Consider the following 24177-nt stretch of genomic DNA (forward strand, 5'->3'; position numbering starts at 1 on the left):
CTGTTGTGAAAAACTAAAAGTGTAAATAAGGTTCAAATGATACAATTGATAATGTGAAATAGGAACAAAAGGTCTAAAGGAGTTAGGGAATTGAGAAGGATAGGGGAAATGAAAGAAAGGCAAAGAAAAAATATGAGGAAAGGTAAAAATAGAAACAAGTCTCTGTAAATAGGGAAGGGTAGAGGGAGTGAAGGGAGAGCAGGGAAATGCCAAAAAATAAGCACTAAGGTATAGCATGTAAACATAAAAGATCCGAACAATGAATGTAACTGTATTTTATACCTTATATGTACCAATAAAATTAATGAAATATTATAAAAATATAGAAATGAATATCAGTTAAAATGTCAGAAATAGATGTATACACATCACAGAAAGACTTAAAAGCACACTATCAATGTCAAGTGGTAAATTTCAGGGGGAAAAGGTATTTTGTTGTTCATTATTTAAGGGAGCTCATGGTAATTTTGGGATAAGTTATTTAGGAACATGAGTTATTAATGGATGGATAAATCAATATCATCATGGAAACAAATTAAAGAGAGTCATTGTCTTTGGAGGATAAGTATTCAGGTGAGCCGAATCATGCACAGAAATCAAGACCTCAAACTTCAGAGGCAATAATTCATATCATTCTAAATGTTAGTTATAAAACAAATATTGCTAAGTATTTATATTTTGAAATTGGTAGTCAGTTTTCTTAACAGTAAGAACATGGAATACTAATGTACCATTTACAAATAGCAAGGTCTATCAAAAGCAGTGGTTCTTAACAAGCTTAAAAATATATGTCAAGAATTATTCATTGGTTTGGATCTGAGGCAAGGTTATCTGAATAGTTTAAACTACACAGATAATTATATTGATTAGTGAGACTGAGAAACACTAGCTTAATTCAATAATTTTGAAAATGAATTTCTTCCTATAATTCTATAAGCTATATTATTATACTCAGTTTCATATGTGGAATTAATATATGTATTTTAAAAATAGTTCCTGTACTTACTTTTGTCTTGCTTGACAAAGCAAGTCTTTGGGTGGTAGAAATAAGAGAATGGCAATCCATGTATCTAGAATCTTGATGTGGAATCTACTAAGACAGCACATAAATGTTGGCTCTGAAGCCTGGGCTTTGGATTATCTTTTGTGCTGAAGTTCTTAATGTAAATATGAGAGTTTCCCCTGCCCTCAAGTTAACACTAGATTTTATTTAACACTATATTTAACACTATATATTTATATATTTAATACCATATTCAATAGTATTCAAAAAAGGGAGAATACATCTAATGTAAGTTCTTTAAGTTTTTTAAATTTTCTTCAAAATTGTAGCTTTGTTAAAGTGATATTTAACAATACTTTTTGATTCTCTTCCTCCAGAATTTTTACTCATTTAATAGTTTTTTCACATCAAAGAGTAGATCAGGTATTCATTAATGGTATCTGTGCTGTAAACAGCAATATATTTGAATTAATATACATTTGAAATACATTATGTACTTACATTCATTTGGGGGAATAATATTCAGATTATAGTGAAGGATGGACTGTCATCAGGTCAGTATATAATAACATTATTACCTCACTTTCCTAAAACAAGGTAAAGAATAATATTCCTCACCAGATATTTATAGGGTTGATAGAAATAAAATCATAGAAAATAAAATGAAATTTAAAACTGTTTATTATCATTTCATTGTTTTGTAGTCATTGACAAGTACAATATAGACTAATGTCACATTGCTGGTCAATGATATGTGTAATTTATCATGTGTAATTAATTAACTACAGTTCTTCAAATTTGAACCCTACCAAACCCCAGTATAATAGGAATAACGTACTGAATGATTTTTTAAAATTTTATTTTACTGGTACATTTTAGGTATACAATATAATGACATTCATCATTGAAAATTTGCACCTTTACATAATCTCTCTTGATTCTCATTTTTTCCCCTTCCCCAGCCCTCCCTTCAACCCCTCCAGTCCTCCCTATTTACAAAGACTTTGTTTCAATTTTTTCATTTTCTCATATTAATTCCATTCCCTACTTTCATTTCATCTACCCCTCCCAATTCTCCTTCCCCTTTCCCCTTTTCTTCCTATTTCACATTATCTATTATACATTTTATTCCTTATTTACACATTCAGTTTCTCACACTAGAGAAACTATTTGGTATATACACCATTTGGTGTGTGTCCTATTTATTTCACTTGAGTATCACCTCGATGTGCATCCCTTTAGCTATAAATGTCTCTAATTTCTCATGTTTTATGGCTGAGTACTACTACATTTCATTAAAAAACCCATATTTTCCTTTATCCAATTTCCAGATGATGGGCAATTGGGTTGTTTCCAAGTTGTAGCTATTACAAATTGTGTTGCTATGAACATGGGTACACATATATCACTGTTCTATGATTCTTTTAATTCTTTTGGGAAGATACCCAGCAGGGGAATAGCTGGGTCAAATGGCATTTCCAGTCCTAGTATTTTGAGGTATCTTCATACTGATTTCCACAGTGGTTGCACCAGTCTACACTCCCACCAGCAGTGGAGCAGTGTCCATCTTTCCCCTCAGCTCTGCCATCATTTGTCATTGGTTAACTTCATGATAGCAGCCATTTTTCTGGGGTCATGTGGAATCTCAGGGTTGTTTTCATTTGCATCTTGCTAATGACCAGTGATGTTGAACATTTTTCATATGTTTATTTGCTATTTCTACTTCTTTGTCTGAGACATGTGTGTTCACTTCAGATGCCCGTATTTGGATTGGGTCTTTAAATTTGGGAGGTTTGATTTTTTAAAATATTTTATTGATTTGAGATAGTAGACCTTTGTCTGAGGGACAGGTGGTGAAAATATTTTCCCCACATTGTGGGTTGTCTCTTCACACTATTGGTGGTTTATCTTTCTGTGGAAAATCTTTTTAGTAAGAATTGATCCCACCTGTTGATTGTTTGTGCTATTTCATGGACAACTGAGGTTTGCTTTCTAACATCTTTTCTTACACCAATATCTTAAAGAGTTCTTCCTAAACTCTCTTGCAGCCAGTTTAGTGTTTTTGTTTTAATATTTAGATCTTTGATCCATTTCAATTTTAGTTTAGTGCATGGTGAGAGATATAGGTCTAGTTTTAGGCTTTGGCAATTTGATACCCCATTTTTCCAGCACCATTTATCAAAGAGGCTATATTTACTCCAGTGAGGGACTTTGGCTCCTTTGTCAAAGATGAGATGGCTGAATGTGTGTGGAGCTTTTTTACCTCTTCTAATCTGTTCCACTCATCCTCAGGTCTGTTTCTTTGCCAGTACCATGCTGTTTTTATCACAGTAGCTCTTCAATATTGTTTTGAGTTGGGGGTTGTGATACCCCCTCCCATGTTTCTGTTACGTAGAATTGCTTTTGCTATTCTAGGTCTTTTCTTGTTACAAATGAAATTTTGGATTTTTTTTCTCAGGGTCCATGACATATCCTTTTGGGGTTTGAATTGGGATTGCATTGAATCTATATAGCAGTTTTGGAATTATAGCCATTTTCACTATGTTGATCCTTCCTGCCCAGGAGCAAGGGATGTCTTTCCATTTTCTGATATCATCTCCAATCTCTCTTTTTAGAGTTCTATAGTTTTCAGAGTAGAGGTTTTTTATTTATTTTAGGTCGCATGCTAGGGATTTCGCTTTTGTGATGTTATTCTGAAAGTAATTGTTTACCCTATTTCTCTCTCCATGTGTCTGTTGTTCCTGTGGAGGAAAGCTATTGATTTTTGTGCCTTGTGTTTTATCCAGCTACTTTACTGAATTTGGTTATTAAGTCTAGAAGAGTTTTGGTGGAGTTCTTGGGGTCTTCTATATAGAATATCATATCATCTGTGAATAATGACAATTTGACTTCTTCATTTCCTATCTCTATTCCTTTTATTTCTTTCCCTTTTCTAATTGCCATGGCTAATGTTTCCAGTATTAAACAGGAATTGGTGGTAGTGGACACCAGTGTCTTGTTCCTGATTTTTGTGTGAAGGATTTCAGCTTTTGATCTTTTAGTATGATATTGTCTGTTGGTTTTTCATAGATTGCTTTTATCAGATGGAGGTAGAGACCATCTATTCCAATTGGTTGTAGGTTTTTACTTTTATAAATATGTGTTGGATTTTGTCAAATTCTTTTTCTGCATCTATTGAGAGGATCATTTTTTTGTCCTTTGCTCTATTGATATAGTGTATTACATTTATTGATTTGCTTATGTTGGACCATCCCTGCATCCCTGGGATGAATTCCACTTGAGCAAGGTGTATGATCTCCTTGATAATCTGTATTCTATTTGTCAGAATCTCATTATGGATTTTTGCATCTATGTTCATCAGTGAGCCTGGTATATAGTTCTCTTTTTTGGTTGTGTCTTTCTCTGTTTTGGAGATCAAGGTGATGCTTGCTTCCAGGAATGAATTCAGGCGTATTGCTTCCCTTTCAATTTTATTGAAGAATTTAAACAATATTGGCAGAGGTTCCTCTCTAAATGTCCTGTAGAATGCAGCTGTGAAGCCATCAGGGCCTGGGCTTTTCTTATTTGGTAAGCTTTTAATTTCATTTATTGATATTTTGTTGTTTAGAATTTTTAGGTCTTCATTAAACTTTGGTAATTCATACATATCTAGGAATCTGTCCATTTCTTCTATATTTTCCATCTTATTGGTGTATGTGTTCTTGAAGTGGATATCGATGATCCTCTGGATTTCTGCTGGGTCTGCTGTAATTTCATCCTTTATATTCCTCATTGCATGGATATTGGCCTTTTCTTTTCTTTTCCTGATAAGTTTGTATAAGTGTTTGTCAAACTAGTTTCTTCTTTCAAAGAACCAACTCTTAGCTTCATTTATTTTTTGTATTGTTCTCTTATCCTCCCTTGCATTGATTTCTGCTCTGATTTTTATATTTTTCTCTCTTATATGAGCTTTGGGCTTGTCCTCCTCTACTTTTTCTAGAAGCATGAGGTTCAGCATCAGATTGTTTAATTGTGCTCACTCTGTTTTCCTACTATGAGTATTCACTGCAATGAATTTACCTCTTAAGACTGCTATAATTGTGTCCCATAGAATCAAGTATGTTGTATTGTCATTGTCATTTAACTGAAGAAACTGTCTGATTTCTTCTTTAATTTTCTCTGTGACCCATTGTTTATTCAGAAGTGTGTTGTTTAATTTCTAGCTGTTTATGTATTCTTTGTGGTTTCTTTTGCTATTGATTTCCAATTTCATCACACTATGTTCATATAATATACAAGGGATAACTTCAATTCCTTTGCACTTACCTAAATATGTTCTATGAGTGGTATGTGGTCAATTTTGGAAAACTACCTGTGTGCAGCTGAAAAGAATATATATTCTGATTTTGTGGGGTGGAAAACTCTGTAAACATCTGTTAAGTGCATTTGCTCAAGGGGATGATTGAGTTCTAGTATTTTTTTGCATGTTTATTTTTTCTATTTGATCTATTTACTTGTGACAGTGTGGTACTGAAGTCCCTCACTACTATTGTATTAGTGCTTATATGATTTTTAATGTCTGTTAGTATTTGTTTTATATAGTTGGGCAAACTAGTGTTGGCTGCATAGACATTTATGACTGTTATCTCTTCCTCTTTGATTGTTCTCTTTACAAAGATGAAATGTCCTTCTTTGTCTCTCTAAATCAATGTTGGTTTGAAATCCACTTAATTGGCAAAGAGGTAGCTACTCCTACCTTTTTTCTGATTCCTGTTGAATGAAGTATTGTCTTCCATCCTTTAACTTTCAGTGCATGAGTTTCCTTTTTTATTAGTTTGTTTCTTGTATGCAGCATATTGTTGGACCTTGGTTCTTGACCCATTCTTTCAGTCTATTTCTTTTGATAGGCGACTTGAGACAATTAATGTTGATATTTGTAACCAATGCATATTGACTTATCTTTGTCATGTCTTTCTTTTTGTAGGATTATCCCCCTTTGCATTTAAATTCTTGTCATGATACATGGATTCATTCTGGTGGGCTGCTTGGGACTGTGATACTCATTTCCTTTTGCTAGAATATTGTCTAAAATTTATTGGAGTACTGGTTTGGTATTCATGAAGTTCCTAAGGTGCTCTTTTTCATGAAAGTATCTCGTTTCTCCATCAATTCTGAAAGATAATTTTGCAGAGTACATCAATCTGGGTTAGAGGCTGTTTTCCTTTAGGGCTTGGAATACATCACTCCAAGCGCTTCTTGCCTTGAGGATTTGCATTGAGTAGACTGCTGTGATTCTGATGGGCTTTCTTTTGTATGTGATCTGTTTCCTTTCTCTAACTGGTTGTAGAACTTTGTTCTTCTGTTGGCTTTCTGGAATCTTAACAATTATATACCTATGTGTAGATTTTTTTTTTTGATCAAGGCTAGTTGGAGTCCTATATGTCTCACTTATCTTTATGTAAAGTTCTTTTCCCCTGCTTGGGAAGTTTTCTGCTATTACTTCTCTGAACAGTTTTTTAATGTCATCTGCACTCTCTCCTACTTCTTCATTGGCTCCAATCAGTCTTATGTTATTCTTCTTTGCATTGTCTAGCAGTTGCTGGATTGATTTCTCATGTTCCCTTACAATTTTAAAGCAATTTTTCTTTTCCTGGTCACTAATTCCAATCTTATCTTCTATATTTGAGATTCTCTCCTCACATTGGCTCTTTCTGCTGCATAAACCTTCAGTGGAGTTTTTAATCTCCTGGTAATCTGTTTGCATCTGTTTTACAGATTCCATTTGTTTCCTATGTTGGGATTCCATCATGTTCCTCAGCTCTTACATTTTTTTATCTGCATCCTCTCAAGATGTATTAATCATGTCTTGCATTATGGGCACAATCTCTACTGTTATCTGAAAAATTACTTCTGATTTCACTTCTTTCCAGATCCTCTTTTGTTGCTAGTTAAGGAAGTCCAGGTTGTTGAGTATCAGTTTGTTCCATCTTGTTTCCTTTTGGGCTTGCTCTATGTGAACTGTAAATGTGGTTTTGAGGCTTGTCTTCTCATTTCAACCTGGGTGGTGGTGGGGAGGTGGTGTTGCTTGTGGCTGCATTGCTCACCTCCTCTGTGGTGGGAACAGTGGTACATTGGCCCAGAATCCTCCTACTCTGCACTGGGATCAGTGGCATGTTGACCTGGTAGCCTCATACTCTGAGCTGGGAGTGGTAGCATGTCGACCCAGAAGGCTCTCCTCCTCTGTTGAATCTGATTGTGCTTGCTCTCCATGCACAAGTCTCAGCTGACCTTTCCTTCCTAGCTTCCAGCCCTGCCCTTGGGATCCACACAGATTGCTGAAAGGACTGGGGATGTACTGAATGATTTTAAAAAGATAAACAATCTTTGAGCAATTATACTCTTGAAGAAGGGAAAGTGGGAAACAGGAATGATAAAAAAACTTAGATAATAAGTGCTATATAAGTAGGTGTACCGATTATAAATGTTTAACTTTAATTTAGCCTCCAGATTTGCAACCTAAGTTTTAAAATATTTTCTGCTTTAGATGAATCTGTACCATTGTCAAAATGCAAAAACATGCTTTGTTTCTTAATTTCCTTTAATTAGATTTTTTTTTCTTAAAGAGGGAAGGATTCTTTTCCTTTTTTTCTGCAAAGAGTAAGCTGTACTCTATGTGAATAGGGGCTTATCTTTAATGTTCTTGGTCATTAGACATTGTTTAGTGTAAACTAGTTAGTTATAGAAGGACAAAAATAACACAGAAACAAGTATTGAAAGAGTTCCAAGAAGATGTTATTTTTCACAACTGAGAAGTAGTGGCAAAGTTATATAGACCTCAAGTATAAATATTTGACTTGTGGATACTTTTTTGAAAATATATCCTGAAAGCTGTGTGTGGTGGGCCACACTTGTAATCCCAGCACTCTAGAGGTTGAGGCAGGAGAATCCCTTGAGCCAATCAATCACACAAATGAGTCTGGACAACATTTCAAAACCCCATTTAAAATACTCAAAACAAAAATATGTAAGTTTGGAATTATTGTCCAGCTAGTGGGTCCTTCTCTCAACACAGAAAGAATTACAAAGTAGAGAGCCAAAAAGGATTGAGCAAAGGTATTTTATGGTACAGAGAAAGCAAAAAGCAGAATTTATTGAAAAGTTAAAGCAAAAAGGCCCCAGGCAAATAAACCTGGGCAGGAATCTGAAGGGGTCACCAAAGGGACTCCCCATTTAGGGCTGATATGCTGAAAAAAATGATTACATTGCTAAAATGATCAGTATAACTATAACAAAGACATTCTTCAGAGGACTATGAATATCTCCTTCCTGGGCAAAAACAAATCCCATCAATATAATGAAGCCTTTTGTTTAATAAGCTTCCAGGTATCTTGGCCTTGGTCATGGATGGGTCCTTTATTGAATCTTTCTGAGTCCTTCTTTGGAATGGCTTTTGGCATTACTTTCTGTTCCAGGCCTCTCCCCTTTATCTCTTCCCCTCATGGGCCTATGTTACTCTAAGAAGTCTTCTCAGCCTTCCACATGGCCCTGCCCTCAACAGAGCTTCTCCATAGGTTAGGAAATGCTACACAAACCCTAATAAATGGAACCTAAGCCAAACCACGCCTGCAGAGGGCTTGTGGTTCATTCTCCCCAGATCTCTCTTTGTTTCACTGCTTCATAGAGAGTACTGAGGACAACTACTTTTTTCTTTTTCCCCATCTTTTCTCTTTCAAAAGGAATATAGAAGTAGAGCACCCAATACAGTTCTTGGAATTCTATCACTGACTCTCAAACACCCAGACCTACAACCCATCTTCTCTGCATGTTTCCGGTCCATGTGTTTGGTCATGGTGCTTGGTAACCTGCTCATCATCCTGGCCATCAGCTCTGACTCCCACTTCCATATCCCCATATTCTTCTTCCTCTCCAGCCTGTCCTTTCCTGACATCTGTTCAGTCTCCAGCACAGTCCCAAAGATAATTATAGGGATTCAAACTCACAGTAGAGAAATCTCCAATGTGGGCAGCCTCACTCAGATAATCCTTCTTGTGTTCTGGACAGTATATTTCTGACTCTGTGTCCTATGAGCAGTTTGTGGCCATTTGTCACCCTCTGAAGTACCTACTCTTATGAATGCCACCCTCTGTGATTTCTTATTTTTGTTTAGCTTTTTAGAAGCCCTACTATACCATTTGATTGTTTTACAGTTTAGAAACTTCAAGGATGTGGACATTTCCAATTTCTTTGGTGATCCTTCTCAAGCCCTTGTTCTTCCCTATTCTGATACTTTACCAATAAATCAGTAGAATAGTTTATTCATGTAGTACATGTTTCTTTTTCATTGCAAGGATCGTTTTCTTTTACTATAAAATTGTTTTCTCTATTCTGATAATCCAATCACCAAATGGGAAGTACAGTGGACCCTTGACTTATGAACTCAATCAATTCCCATGGACTGGATGTAGCTCAAATCTATTAAAACTCAATACAGTGGATATCTGGATCTTTGCCTGGGTACATGCTGTGGATACAAGAGGCAGATAAATCTTCCAATAACCTAATTAACCTAAGTTGTTTGCATGTCAGGCCAGTTGTAACTTGTGGGTCCACTGTATAAACTTTCTCCACCCACAGGACCCACTTGAGAGTTGTTGGCCTATTTTACAGAACAGGCCTCAGAGTGCAACTGGGCTCAGATATTTCAAATTGTCCTACAAACAGCCTGGGGCCTCAGTGATATACACCATGGTCACTTCTATGCTGAATTCCTTCATGTACAGCTTCAGGAACAGGGACATGAAAAACACCCAATGGAGGCTCTGCAGCCAAATCTCAGGAACTGTGGAATGCATTTGATATCTTGTTTGGAAAACCAGTAAAATTTACAGTGTATACTTATAAATCCTGCCTTTCTGGTCTCATGATTTCTATTTCAATGGCTTTAATTTTTCATGGTATTTCATAGCAGATGCCAGCATTTGGGGAAAGGATGAATACAGGGTTTTTAAAATGAATATTCAGGTTCAGTTTGGAAAAAGGAAGTTTTGGAGATAAAATTTCAGATATAGAAGATAAGATTGCAATTAGTGACCAGGAAAAGAAAAATTGCTTCAAAATTATAAAGGAACATGAGAAATCAATCCAGCAGCTGCTAGATGATGCAAAAAAAAATGATATAAGACTGATTAGGCTCAATGAAGAAACAGGAGAGAGTGCAGATGACATAAAAAATCTTTTCACAGAAATAATGGCAGAAAACTTCCCAAGCAGGGGAAAACAGCTTGACATAAAGATAAGTGAGGCATATAGGACTCCAAATAACCTTGATCAAAAAAAACTACACATAGGCATATAATTGTTAAGATTCCAGAAAGCCAACAGAAGAACAAAGTTCTCCAAGCACTCAGAGAAAAGAAACAAATCACATACAAAGGAAAGCCCATCAGAATCACAGCAGACTTCTCAACACAAGCCATCAAGGCAAGAAGAGCTTGGAGTGACATATTCCAAGCCCTAAAAGAAAACAGCCTCCAACCCAGATTGATGTACCCTGCAAAACTATCTTTCAAAATGGATGGAGAAATAAGATACTTTCATGACAAAGAGCACCTTAGGAACTTTGTGAATAGCAAACCAGCACTCCAAAGAATTTTACACAATATCCTAGGAACAGACATTGAGGATCACAACCCCAGGAAGCAAAGCAGAATGAATCCATCTGGCATGACAAGAAATTAAATGGAAAGGGGGAGAACCCAACAGAAAGAAAAAGTCATGGCAATGACAAGTCAATATGTTTCAGTTATAACCATCAACGTTAATGGTCTCAATTCACCAATCAAAAGAAATAGACTGGCAGAATGGGTCAAGAAGCAAAATCCAACAATATGCTGCATACAAGAAACACACTTAATTCAAAAAGAAACTCATAGACTGAAAATTAAAGGATGGAAAACAATACTACATGTGACAGGAACATGAAAAAAGCAGGAGTAGCTATCCTCTTGTCAGATCAAGTAGATTTCAAACCAACACTGATTAAGAGAGATGAAGAAGGACACTACATTCTTGTAAAAGGAAGAATCCAAGAGGAAGAGATGGAAATCATACATATCTATGCACCAAACACTAGTGCACCCAACTATATAAAACAAATACTAATGGACATGAAAAGTCATATATGCACTAATACAATTGTAGTGGAGGACCTCAACACCCCACTGTCACAAATAGATAGATCAACCAGACTAAAAATAAGTAATGAAATACTAGAACTCAATCAAACTCTTGAACAAATGAACTTACCAGATGTTTACAGAGTCTTCCACTCCACAAAATCAGAATACACATTCTTCTCAGCTGCACATGGGTCATTCTCCAAAATAGACCACATACTCACACATAGAACATGTTCAAGTAAGTGCAAAGGAATTGAAGTTATCCCCTGTATTATCAGACCATAGTGTGATGAAATTGGAGATGCATAGCAAAAGAAACTCAAAAAATTTCATAAACACGTGGAAATTGAACAATACACTTCTGAATAACCAATGGGTCACAGAGGAAATTAAAGAAGAAATCAGACAGTTCCTTCAATTAAATGAGAATGACAATACAACATATTGGAATCTATGGGACACAATGAAAGCAGTCTTAGGAGGGAAATTCATAGCAGCGAATACGCATATTACGAGAACAGAACAAGCCCAATTAAACAACCTGATGCTGAACCTCAACCTTCTAGAAAAAGAAGAGCAGGACACCTCAACCCTCATGCAAGGGAGGAAATTATAAAAATCAGAGGAGAAATCAATGCAATGGAGACTAAGAGATCGACACAAAAAATAAATGAAGCCAAGAGTTCGTTCTTCGAAAGAATCAGCAACATTGACAAATCTTTAGCCAACCTTATCAGAAAAAGGAAGGAAAAGGCCCAAATCCATGCAATTAGGAATGAAAAGGGTGAAATTACAACAGACCCAGCAGAAATCCAGATGATCATCAATACCTACTTCCAAAACCTATACGCCAATAAGATGGACAACACAGAAGAGATGGACAGATTCCTAGGTACTTATGAATTACCAAAGTTGAACGAAGAAGATCTAAAAATTCTGAACAAACCAATATCAACTAATGAAATTGAAAATGTAATTAAAACTTATCACCTAAGAAAATCCCAGGCCTTGATGTCTTCACTGCTGAATTCTACAAGACATTTAGACAGGAACTGACACCACTAGAGTTTAAACTGTTCAATGAAATTGAAAGGGAAGCAATCCTCCCAAATTCATTCCTGGAAGCAAGCATCACCTTGATCCCCAAAGCAGAGAAAGACCCAACTGAAAAAGAGAACTATAGGCCAATCTCACTAATGAACATAGATGCAAAAATCCTTAATAAGATACTGGCAAACAGAATGCAGAAGATCATCAAGAAGATCATACACCCTGATCAAGTGGGATTCATCTCAGGGATGCAGGGATGGTTCAATATACAAAAATCAATTAATATAATACACTATATCAATAGAGCCAAGGACAAAAACCATATGATTATCACCATGGATGCAGAAAAAGCATTTGACAAAATCCAACATGCATTTATGATAAAAACCCTACAAAAAATTGGAATAGATGGTCTCTACCTCAAACTGATAGAAGCCATCTATGAAAAACCAACAGCCAATATCACACTAAATGGTCAAAAACTAAAATCCTTCACACTAAAATCAGGAACAAGACAAGGATGTCCACTATCACCACTCTTGTTCAATATAGTTCTGGAAACATCAGTCATGGCAATTAGAAAAGAGAAAGAAATAAAAGGAATAAAGGTAGGTAATGAAGAATTCAAATTGTCATTATTTGCAGATGATATGATACTCTATATAGAAGACCCCAAGAACTCCACCAAAAGTCTTCCAGACTTAATAACCAAATTCAGTCAAGTAGCTGGTTACAAGGTCAACACACAAAAATCAATAGCTTTCCTCTACACCAATGACAGACTCACTGAGAGAGAAATAGAGCAAATAATTCCTTTCACAATAGCATCCAAAAAACTGAAATACCTAGGAATCATCCTAACGAAAGAAATCAAAGACCTCTTCTCTGAAAACTATGGCACTCTGAAAAGAGAGATTGAAGAGGATATCAGAAAATGGACAGACATCCCCTGCTCCAGCATAGGAAGGATTAATATAGTGAAAATGGCCATACTTCCAAAACTGCTATATAGATTTCATGCAATTCCAATTGAGATCCCAGCAGCATACTTCATAGACCTCAAGAAAACAATCCAAAAATTCATTTGGAGCAAGAGGAGACCCAGAATAGCAAAAGCAATTCTAGGTAACAGAGACATGGCAGGGTGTATCGCAATCCCCAACCTGCAACTCTACTACAAAGCTACTGTGATAAAAACAGCATGGTACTGGCAAGGTAACAGACTTGAGGACCAGTGGAACACATTAGAAGATGCAGAAACAATGCCAGACACAGCCATCTCATCTTCGACAAAGGAGCCAAACACCCTCACTGGAGGAAAGATAGCCTCTTTAATAAATGGTGCGGGAAAAATTGGGCTTCAACTTGCCACAGATTAAAACTAGACCTGTATCTCTCACCATGCACTAAACTAAAATCAAAATGGATTAAAGATCTAAATATTAAAATAGAATCTCTGAACCAGTTGGAACAGAGGTTAGGTAGAACCCTTGAAGACATCGGTGTAGGAAAGATTTTATGAACAAAACCTCAGTTGCCTGTGAACTAGCACAAACAATCAATAAATGTTATCTCTTCTTATTAAGAAGCTTCTGCACAGTAAGAGAAACCACCAGCAGTGTGAAGAGTCATCCCATAATGTAGGAAAAAAATCTTCACCTGCTCTTCCTCAGACAAAGGTCTACTATCTTGAATTTATAAAGAATTTAAAAAGATCAGACCTCCCAAATTTAAAGATCCATTTCAAAAATTGGTATCTGGAATGAGCAGACATTTCTCAGACAAAGAAGTAGAACTAGCAAATATGTACATGAAAAAATGTTCAACATCACTGACCATTCAGGAGATGCAAATGAAAACAATGCCGTGATTCCACATCACTCCAGAAAGAATGGCTGCTATCATGAAATCAACCAATAACAAAATGCTGGCAGGGTTATGGGGAAAGAGGAACCCTGCTCCACTGCTGGTGGGAGTGCAGACTGGTGCAAGCACTGTGGAAATCAGTATGGAGATACCTCCAAGAACTAGGACTGGAAGTCCCATTTGACCCTGCTATTCCACTGCTGGGGATCTTCCCCAAAGAATTAAAAGAATCATACCACAGTGATATATGTGCACCCATGATCATAGCAGCGCAGTTTGTAATATCTAAAACCTGGAAACAGCCCAAATCCCCATCAACTGGTGACTGGATAAAGAAAATGTGGTTTTTTAATAAAATGGAGTACTACTCAGCCATAAAAAATGAGAAATTAGAGACATTTATAGCTAAGTGGATGCACATTGAGGCAATACTCTTAAGTGAAATAAATAGGACACACATGTGTAAATGCTGAATAGTTTCTCTGGTGTGAGAAAGTGAAAGTGTAAATAAGGACTAAATGTATAATACGTCATGTGAAATAGGAAGAAAGGGGGCAAACGGGAAGGAAGTGGGAGGGCTAGGGAAAGGATAGAAGGGAATGGGTTTAATATGAGAAAATGGGAAAATAGGAACAAAATCTTTGTAAATAGGGAGGACTGGAGGGGTTGAAGGGAGGGCTGGGCAAGGATGAAAAATAAGAACCAACAGAGACCATGTAAAGGTGCAAATTTCCAATGATGAATGTCATTATATTGTGTACCTACAATGTACCAATGATTAGAATGAATCATCAAAAACGTAAAATAGGAAGAAAAGGTCCAAAGCAGTAGGGGTAGTTGGAGGGGCAGGGGAAAGGAAAGAAGGGAAAGGAAAAAATGATGAGAAATGGAAAAAATGGAAATAAAGTCTTTGTAAATAGGGAAGGATGCAGGGCATTAAGGGAGGGCTAGGAATGGGGAATAAATAAGAACAAGATGCATTATATAAAGGTACAAATCCCATTGAGAAGTATAATTGTGTTGTATACTTCCAATGTACCAATAAAAGAATTTAATACGAAAAAAACCTCTACACATGTAGAAATCAATACTACCATGGTGACATTGATAAGAAGATCTACCCACCAAGTTCCTGACAGCAATTTTCTTGAGGATCAAGTGCTGGGAGAATGGAATCATGAACAGATAACCAAGAACTGAAATTTTATATATATTTGTTATAAAGCAAATATTATTAAATGTTTCTGTTTTTTGAATTGACAGATATATTCATGATAAAAAGAAGTACTGTTATTGCACCATTTCTGAATGCCAGGATATAATTTAAGGCAGTTGTTCTCAACTCTGGTTGAAGAGAATGTTGCAAAGAACTTCATATGCACACATTCTGATAGTATAGGTTTTGGAAAAGTATCAAGGTTTTTGTATATTTTAAAGCTTACACAGTAAATATATTGATATATGAGATTGGGAACCAATATTTTAGCTATTTTATACTTTTAAAAGTTTTTGCGTTTTTTTGTTTTGCTTTATTTTGCTTTGGTACCAGGGATTGAACTTGGGACCTTGGACTTGTGAGTCAGGCGATGGAACCACTGAGCTAAATCCCCAGCCCTATACTTTTAAAAGATTTTAAACAAGCCTATAAATCAGGTATATTTTTATATGCTGTGCTGTTCATGTTTGTCCTCAATAGTTCCTGTATTTCTCTCCTTTTTCTTTTATCAAAATTCAGTAATATTAAAATCTTCACAAATAATGAAGCCAAGTTGCTTTCAGAGGGCAGAAATGAAACAACTACAATCCATGTATTAGGAAAAATGATGTGAAAATCTATGAGGATTTTTTAAAAGCTTGAGATTCACATCAGGATTGGGGAGTCTTTCCTTGTTCTAAAGTCCTCAAATTTATACAAGATTGATTATGTTCAGAAAAATGGTGTCCTCAGACAAATATAGGAAACTATAATTTAAGAAAAGTAAAACAACAAAAAGAGCAAACACTTCCTCTGCAAATTTTTTATGGGGTCAATGCAAATAAAAGTGTATAATATAATGAAAATTTTAAAATATTTAACATTTTATTGTTTTAAATAATCTGCAGATGAATGATAAAGAAAATGTGGTAGTTATATACAATGTAGTGCCACTCAGCCATAAAGAAAGAGAAATTTGAGTCAATTGCTAGAAAATGGATAGAACTTGAGACCATAATTCTGAATGAAATATGTTAGTTGCATAAGGTTAAATATCTCCGGATTTCTCTAATATGAGAGATCAACAATATACATAATTTAAACAGCAAAGTAAAAGACCCATGTTAAGAAACAGGTAGACAGACTCTAGATATGGGAAGGAGATCTGAGGAAAGGGGAGAGGGAAGGCCAGGTGGAAGAGGGAGTAGAAATGATCAAGATGCATTATGTATATGTTTTAATTCCTCAAATTAAATGTAATTTCTGCAGACCAGAAACATATACAAATAAAACATGTTAAAAGGCTTATCAAAAAATTTAAAGATGAAATTTATACTGATCCCACCTTTTGGAATGTGAATTCCCAGATATATGTAGTAACAAACCATGTTTCTTAAAGTTTGAAGCCCACAAAACCCAAAGATAGGAGTAAAATAAGGAAGAACTTTGAAAAGATAAACAATATTAATATATTGTTAAAATTATAATTGCTAAAAATATTAAGTGAGTGCTTACATCTTTGAAGGGAGGAAATCATCAAACCTAATAATGATTGAAGACTTGAAGAAAACTGGCACATAAGACAATGTTCCAATCAAGAACTAGCAATTTAATTTAGACTTCACATTATGCAATTCATCTAATAAATACATATATATGAGTAGTTTACCATTGTTTAGAATATTATAAGGCTAATTAGACTGAATATTAATTCCTTTTAACTAAAATAAATTTTATTTCTCAAGTGAGTACAAATATTTCTTTCTTTGCTTTTTTCCCTAAAAGAGTATGGCCTATGTTCCTGTAACCATGAACTTGATATGTCTAGTGGCTCTGGTCTTCTGACTTTGTTGAGTGTCTCTAAAGTAGGTATACATATAAGTATGTGAGTAATACTGAAGCCGATATTTTAAGAGGTCCAAGAGTTGGGTTTGCTACAAATATGAAATAATACTGAAAGTATATGCATTAATTATGAATACTGGAAATAACAATATATCCAGGGTGCTTATTTTTGCTTCCTTTTTCCCAGTATCTTTTCTAAGTAAGATATTTTCATGACAAAGGACACCTGAGGAACTTCATGAATACCAAAACAGCACTCCAAAGAATTTTAAACAATATCCTATAAAAAGACAATGAGGGTAACAACTCATGAAGCCCAGCCCAATTGATACATCACACAAGACAAGAAATTAAATGCAAAGGGGGAGAATCCAACAAGTGGCAAAAGTCATGAAAAGGATAGATCAATACATGTAAGTTATAAATATCAATGTTAATTTCTCAATTCACCAATCAAAAGAAATAGACTGGCAGGATGGGTCAGGAAGCAATATCCAACAATTTGCTGCATACAAGAAACACACTTAATTCAGAAAAATACTCATAAACTGAAAGATAAACCATGGAAAACAAATTCTGTGTGACAGGAACTGAAAAAAAAAACAGGAGAAGGTATCCTTTTTGCAGATCAAATAGTTTTCAGACCAACATTAATTAAGAGAAACAAAGAAGGCCATTCTATCCTTGTAAAGGGAACAATACAAGAGGAAGAGTTGACAATCCTAAATATGTATGCACCAGATACTAGTGCACCCAACTAAATAAAGCAAATATCAGAGAGCATGAAAAATCAAATAAACACTAGTACAATACAGGGAGGTGGGCTCAAAACCCTACTGTGACAAATAGATCAACTAGACAAAAATAAACAATGAAATGCTGAACTCAACCAAACTCTTGAGCAAATTGAATTAATAGATGTTTACAGAGTGTTCTACCCAACAAAATCAAAATACACATTCTTTTTGGTGAGACAGGTGTCATTCTCCAAAATAAATGACATACTACCTCATAGAAAAATTATTTCTTGAACAAAACCTGTCACACATGAACTAGCACAAAGAATCAACAACCTGGATCTCATCTTATTTTTTTTATTATTCATTAAGTTTATTGATAAATTTTATGTATACAATACGATGACAATCATCATTGGTAATTTGTTCCTTTAGATGATATAACTTGGTTCTTATTATTTACCATTCCCCTGCCCTCCCTTCAACCATCTCACCCCTCCCTATTTACAAAGACTTTGCGTTTTTTTCATTTTCTCACATTTATTCCTTTCCCTCCTTTCCATTCTCCTACTCATCCCACTTCACCTTCTGCTTTGCCCCTTTTTGTCCTATTTCTCATTATCTATTATACTTTTTGATCCTTATTTATACTTTCAGTTTCTCACACCAGAGAAACTATTCCATATTTACACATGTGCCTTTTTTTAATTTCACTTAAGAGTATGGCCTCAATGAGGATCCATTTAGGTATGTCTCTAGTTTCTCATTCTTTATGGCTGAGTGGTACTTTATTTTATTTTTAAAAATCTCACATCATCTTTATCCAGTCTCCAGTTCATGGGCAATTGGGCTGTTTTTAAGTTTTAGCTATTGCAAACTGTGCCTCTATGAACATAGGTGCACATGTATTGTTTAGGTATGATTCTTTTAATTCATTTGGGAAGATAAACAGCAGGGGAATAGCAGGGTCAAAAGGAACCTCTATTCCTAGTTTTTGAGCTATCTCCATTATTGATTTCTACAATGGTTGAACAAGTCTGCATTTCCACAAACAATGGAGAAGGATACTTTTCTCCCCATGACCCTACCAGCATTTGTTGTTGATTCATTTTTTGATAGGAGCCATTCTTTCTGAAGTGAGGTTGAATCTCAGTTTTGTATTCATCTGCAAATCTACAGTGAGCAGTGATGTTGAACATTTTTCACATGTTTATTCGCTGCTTTTATTTCTTTGTCTGAGAAATGTCTGTTCATGTCAGATGCTGATTTTGGAATGGGGTCTTTAAATTTGGTGGTTCTGATATTTTTAAATCTTTATAAATTTTAGATAGTAGTCCATTGTCTGTGGAATAGCTGGTAATTTTTTCCCCCACAGTGTAGGTCGTCTCTCAGCTGTGTTGGTGGTTTCTCTTGTAGTTTAGAAAAATTTTAATAAGATGAGACACCCACTGTCATGCATACTTTTCAGTAATGCCCTCTCAGCATGGTAAAATATTAACCTTTTTCATTTGTAACAAAGATGTGCGAAGGAGAGAGAAAACCTGGGAAGTCATTGTGTGGGCAATGAGGATTTTTATTTTGTTCAGAGTGGCTGGTTGTGACTGGACTGAGTAAAGGGTATCCAACCTGGAGTCGTCAGAGTACAAAGCATTTAAAAGGAAGAGGAGGGATTATTTTCTTGAGGAATTTGTGTGGATAGAGTGAAGTCATCCCTCTCACATGGGTGGTAGTTGCAAATATCACCAGATTTCTTGAAACTGAAGTTGCTGGATCATGACTTATTGTCTCTGTTCTTTCCTGGACATCTGCTGCCAAGACATGATGATGCCCCCATCATATTTGGCACTATGCTCCTGCCCATGCTGTTGCCATGGAAATGGTGGGCACTTTGGCCCATGTGGTTGTCTTACCCAATGGGCATGACATTCTCATCTTTTCACTCCTATTTTCAAAAGAGGAGAGTAAGGGAGGTGTGTGCTGTTTCTCATGGCTGCTTTATGCTGAACATGTGAGCAATGAGAACAACTTAATTGGAAGAGAGATCTTGGAGAATGTGACAGTGTGGGGGATGGTCACTTCTAGCATTTATTGTATTGACTGATTAGTGATAACCTGAATTTGATTTTATAGGAATTGTGAAAAGACTCGAACGAGGCATGGCCCAAAGAATAGAAGGAAGAGAATAGAGGAAAGAGGTCTCATTAAGAGAAGGAGCCTGAAGCCCAGCCCTGAATATTGGTCAAAGAGTTGGAATATGCTATCTAATTTTTAAAGCCTTTTTAGTTAGCATTTTTGTTGTGTCTTGTACTCTGCCCAAATAGTGGGCATAAAAGCCACATTTTGTCCTAGGAAGATATATAAGCTGCCTTTATGGCTGCAAGAGGATCTAAGCCCCTAATATTTTGCTATTGCTGCCTGGCAATCTATCTGTTGCTGTAAAGTAAGAATGAAGTCATCTATATTTTGAAGCTATTGGAAAGATCTCAGGAGAGAGAATAACAGTAGGTCAGGGAAGTAATAAGTCTCTATATTGTTGGATTGAAACTTTAATGGTGACAAGGAGGCTGGGGGAAAGAGGCATAGAGGGAGAAAGATGTCTTATGGAGAGCAGAAAGAGGTAATGAGCCTGGAAGGCAACGTCTACAGAAAATGTCTCCAGCTAGGATCAGGGCCTAATGGAGCATGAGTGAGTGGCCAAGGCATGTGTCTCCATAATTTGCCAGACACCAAGGGAACACAGAAGTAGTCCATGACCAGTGCTGAATTTCAACAGCATGGAAAGTTGGGTGAGCTTCTCTGTGTCTTGGTGGGTGAAGAGACAGAAGAAGGAGGAGGAGCAGAACCTAGAAAAAAAGATGCTCAGGATCTTCTGTATCAGTCATTCAATAGAAGCAGACCTAGGAGAAAGGAAAACAATTTGATCTTCTTTGTGGAAAAGTCACAGAATCTCCTGAAAAAGGAGATCTTTTATCTACATAAGGGTAAGGACGGACTGGAGTGGAAGCCTGAATGTGAAACCAAGTAATATCAAAGCATAGTGAATGAAGGAAGTGGGTAAAACAAAGGAGAGGGAGGGGCAAGACATTTACGTGTCCTCTGGAACAGGCTCAGCCTGAGGGAAGTAGGGGAGGTTACTTGTGATTTCCAAAAGGAAGAGTCAGGTGTTATTAGCAGGACACAGCATAACTTGAGAGCAATGTACCCACTGTGTAGGATCTCATAGCCAGATAGCCATTGGGGTTAGGCTATCTTCACAAGGCTGGGTCTCAGAACACAAGAGAAGATTATCAGTGTCCTGGATCTCTTTTTTGGCTTATTGCAGATCTGGAAGATAATCTTTGATGGGACAAAGTGTAGCCATATAAAATCTCAAATGGCCTGTATCCCACAGGTTGCTGGGGGTGGGGTGGAGGCTCAAATGTGAAGAGAGCAATCAGAAACAGAGAAACACAATCTTTGTAGAGTTTGAGTATGATCCCAGTAATGTGAGACTAAGAAGGCCCTTATTCCTTTCTACCTTTTCAGATGACTCAAGCTGGTAGGGGGTGTGAAGGTTCTATTGTATACAAAGTAACTTGGACAACTCCTAGGTAATTTGGCCAATGGAAGCTGGGCTATTGTCTGATTGAATGGAGGTAGGGAGGCCAAAGTGAGAGATAATATTGACTAGGTTCAGTTTGGGTACAAAGCACTGTCCCTAATGTGGAGAATTCTTCATTTGGAGTGCATCTCTGTCAGATGAAACATTGGCTTTGGTTATGTGTTGGTGTTCAAACACCTATTCAGCCTACTCAAACTGATTAGAAAAGCCCTGGTAACTGAATTATCAAAAAAGAACAACTTGTGGTTATATCAGCATCTACAGAACCAATCAAATATCAGTAATATAATTTGAAACTTATCTAATATTTTTGCGTTCTTTCTAAGGCAGGAAGATTACAGAAGAGTACTGATGATGAATATTGTGCAATATAGAGAATAAGAGAAGTAAAAAGAATAGAAGGAAATAGTTCAGAAAAAAGGAAAGAATAAAATGGGAAAATAACAAGTAAAAGAAAGAAAATAAATAGGACTTAGCTTATTCTCATATCTGGAATAAAGGGAGGGTCGAAAGTGTGTTTCAGAGGACAAGAAGAAGAAAGTAGAAAGAGTAAAAGGAAGATTTTGAAAGATGTGGTAAGAACATTGGAATTAAATAAGGTCTACCAAGAAAGCATGTGTTTGAATTCTCCATACATGAATTTTATTGAGGATTAATTTGACATGATCATCATACTATAGAAAGTAAACCAATAATTATTTTTTCTCCCCTTCACATTCAAACACCTCACATACATATTCTAAGATTGAAACAAAAGTCAAAAAAATTAAAAATAAAGTAAAATTATTAAAAATATTTGCAAATAATATTTGTGTCACACAATAGGTATCAGAGAGAAAGAGAGACAAAAGAGGCATTTGAAATGGTGCCAATGGAAAGAAAGTATAGAGGGATGGAGAGAGAAGTTTAAAGGGGACACATTGGAAGATACAGGGAGGTTGTGTCTGATTTATAAATCATAAAATTAATTTTGCTCACCCTACAAAACAACCCTTTGCCTAGTAGAACTTAGCATCCTGAGGTAAGGAACTGTAGAAATAAAAGGATGAACTCTTAGTTCTGCACTATTACTAGGGCCTCACTGACCCCCTTAGCTCTTACTAAAAACAATAGAAGATGAAATATTGAATGAAGAGAAAGAAAAAAATAAAAATGTTTTGTGCTGTCAGTATTGGTGAAAGACAAAAGAAAGGGATATGGTGGGGATTGGAGTATGTCTGAGAGGAGAAGTAATTTAAAAGAAAAGGAAGAGGGAGTGGAAACAAAGCACTGTGGAGAGTACAGCCAGATTGATTCCAATTTATTATAAAAGTAAATGATTTATTTAAATTTATGCAACAGCTCATGGGAATGGAAAATCTGATGCAGATTTGTAAGAGCCATAGCCTAGATTCCTATGGACTTCTTAACACACAACATCCCTCAGGTCTTTCAAAAAGTGATATCAGAATTTAGGAGAAAAAAATCCACATACATAATAGCCCACAAAATTATAGAATCCATGCATTCCTAGTTACACTGTACTCAAAATTTGACCAATGTGCTGTATTCCCTCAATTCAAGAATGCAGAGATCTTGTGTAATAGCACTTATAGGGGGCTGATCTCCTGTCCTCTGCAGTCAGGACCAATAGTTTGTCTGTGTCCACCAGTGCTTGACCTGATTTCCCTCCGAGTATTTGTTCTCTTGCTTACTAGGGAGTGAAAAACCTCGGAGTTGTTGATGGACCACTGAGACTGCAGTCTATCACCCTGTTTTCCCATGATCTCTAGAGGGGCTTCCTCAATCTCTGCTCTCATCCCTCTGCAATAATCCCTGCAACTGCTTATATATTATCTTTTTACGACATTCTGAGTGCACTTTGACAACCCTTCTGAGCACACCATTCTTCTCTTGCTTTCCAACTGAAATAAATTCTAGGTCTGTGCCACACAATGAATCTCTATCCAGCCTAGGAATTGAGTGTCACTTAGGGGCTCAGCAGAAGAAGGGGTCCCTTCTGTTTGGAATTATGTGTGGGAGATGATGCAAAGGAGCTCAGCACAAAAAGAAGGAAGCAGGTGAATCCATGCCTCAGGTTGAAATGTGCTACAGAGCTTCATATCAATTCAGGTTCTAGCACCTTCTGAATACAGTTAATTGTACTTATCAATAGTTTTCTCCTTGGATAAGGAAGGAAGTCCTTATTTTAAAAACAAAAACTCACATTGACTACATTCTTAATTTCCAAACATTCTTTAGTAGCTGCACATTGGAGGTGGATGATATTTTCCTTATTTTCCTTAAGCAGTGTGAGCACAGAGAGGAGGAGACATTCACACACAGTCAGGCAGCAGGTCAGTGATGGAGGACTAAGTGCTCACTTCCTGCATTCCCCATCCCACCCCAAGAAGCAGTGTCCTCCACTGGGGTAAAAACTTTGTGTTAGTCTCTATATGATGATGAAATTTCTTTGGGTCTTATCTCAATGAGTTTATTGCTTGAAAGACTGCAGGAATATTTTGAAGATATTTCTCAAGAATAAGTTGATATAAGTGATAATGACAGACTTCCTTGGAAAAGCTGAAAAATTTTACATGTATTTTTTGTTGGAAATCAGAAAAGTATCTTCCACCAATATTTTATTAAAGATTTTCACTTGTATGTTAGGAAACGTTGCACAAATATTTCAAAAACTATCATACTAAAAATCTTAAAATTGAAATGAAGATCTCTAGGTAATT

The 24177-nt window shown here is 36.1% G+C and overlaps 1 long non-coding RNA gene across 2 annotated transcripts in view; it reads left to right on the forward strand.

Annotated features, from left to right (window-relative positions):
* The window catches only part of LOC106008269 (uncharacterized), a 223593-nt gene that overhangs the window by 191316 nt on the left and 8100 nt on the right, over positions 1 to 24177 (forward strand). The window lies entirely within an intron of this gene.

Source organism: Heterocephalus glaber, unplaced genomic scaffold (genome assembly GCF_053883595.1).
Source record: "Heterocephalus glaber isolate CG9 unplaced genomic scaffold, H.glaber_assembly_v1.0 deba00001533, whole genome shotgun sequence".
Classification (NCBI taxonomy): Eukaryota; Metazoa; Chordata; class Mammalia; order Rodentia; family Bathyergidae; genus Heterocephalus; species Heterocephalus glaber.